The 1877-nt window shown below is 24.9% G+C and overlaps 1 protein-coding gene across 3 annotated transcripts in view; it reads left to right on the top strand.

The window, feature by feature from the left end:
* The window catches only part of LOC108746704 (metabotropic glutamate receptor), a 22779-nt gene that overhangs the window by 3516 nt on the left and 17386 nt on the right, over window positions 1-1877 (top strand). The gene's annotated exons all lie outside the window — the stretch shown is intronic.

Below are 1877 nucleotides of genomic sequence, written 5' to 3'. Positions count from 1 at the left end.
AAACACTCGTTATGAGTGACTTTGATGAGTACGTATCTGCTAGAAACGATCGTTTAAATGTAACTCAAGGCTGCATGGTACCTAGAAGATATTAATTTCCATTAGTAACCATTAATCTCCCAAATGAATGAGAGATGAATTGTTAATAATCCGTTGATTATAGTAGGTTCCTATTCTCACATTTAACAATGTTGAATTGTGACTTTTTCTACAATAAATTGTAATCTTAAAATTTTTTTTCTTGTAGTAGAAAAAATATGTTATATGCGTATACATAATATACAAATAATATAATATGTACATAATATAAAAATTAATATATTTTTATATATATTATTTTATGTATATAAAAATTATATATTAGTTGCAGATATTTGAAATCGACAGCAGTTTTTTGAAAAAAATTGAATATTCTAAAAATTACAGTTATGTTTTGAAAATACATATTATATCTAAGATACAATACATTGTATAAAATGCATTTATTTAATATGGCGTTCAATCATTATTATTATTGATTATAGCTTATCATCATGTTTTTCACAAGACATACTTTTTATGAGATTTTTACGTAAAACGTGAAAATGACATCGACAGATGGATTGGGTTTTCTTCCGCAGAGATAATCCGATTGAAAATATCTGATCAATCATGAAGATAAACCTTCGAGAAACATGAATATTTACTTTGAAGCAGTTATCTTGGCACATTCGGAAGATTTGTAGAGGCTTTTACCCAAAACTCCTGCCGCAAAATTTCATGCGAAAACATGTTTCGACAAGCTATAATAATAAATAATAATGATTTTTGGACATCGTATTTTAATGCATATACGAATAAGATATAACTTTAATATATATGATTTTTTTCAAAAAATTGCGACAACTCAAGAAATGCTCAAAAAAAATTGCAATTGCTTTTGTACCACTGATTGTATTATATAATTTATACATTCTATATAAATTTATCATAATTTATATAATTTATAATATATAATATAATTTATATGTAATATAATTAGAAATGCACCGGATCGTAAAATTACTGGATACCGGATTTTCTGGATATCCGACCGGATTTGGAGAAAGTGTCTTCTAAAAAAAAAAAATAGAGAAAAAGATTATAATTTTGCAACAATGTATAACATACTACAGCATCATAAGTATACATATATACTTATTTCTAGACTTATTTCTAGCACATTTATATAAGAAAAAATCAACAATTTAATGATATTAAATTCAACCGGATATAAACAATATTAAAAATTTTTACTTTAGACCGCATATGTGAGAAACACAATCAATACTAAAAAAATGCTTATTACGGTCAAAACTGGATCTTCATTGCTTTAAATAATTCACTCTTGAATTAGTAATTCGTATATATACTTGCATATATACCACATTGTAGTCTTTTTAGAACTGCGCGCCGAATTGTTTTTCCGGACTATAAACACAATTAAAACTACTCTAATATCGCGAATTATAAGTATTATAAATTGACAAGCAATTTAATAATTTGATGCTACCATCAAGCATCATATTATAAAGATGTTAATATATTGGAATTGTTAATAAATTTACCGTAATAGGCATTTTTCTAATATTGATCAACCGAATATATTCCCAGATATAATACTAATGATATTATATCATCCGGCTATCCAGTCGGATAGTAAAAAAGTGCCGGATAATATCGGATATCGGATGCTTTCTGGATATCCGATTGATCCCTAAATATAATTATATAATATAATAACAATTATAATGATGTAGTAATTAATTATAATTGTTATTATTATTTTTTTATTAATTATTATATATCATTATAATATATATAATTAAAGATAACAGTCAAAGATACATAAAATAAAA

Source organism: Trachymyrmex septentrionalis, unplaced genomic scaffold (genome assembly GCF_001594115.1).
Source record: "Trachymyrmex septentrionalis isolate Tsep2-gDNA-1 unplaced genomic scaffold, Tsep1.0 scaffold188, whole genome shotgun sequence".
In the NCBI taxonomy this organism is placed as follows: Eukaryota; Metazoa; Arthropoda; class Insecta; order Hymenoptera; family Formicidae; genus Trachymyrmex; species Trachymyrmex septentrionalis.
Note: the sequence above shows the minus strand (reverse complement) of the source record. Positions and strands in the feature narration are given on the sequence as shown.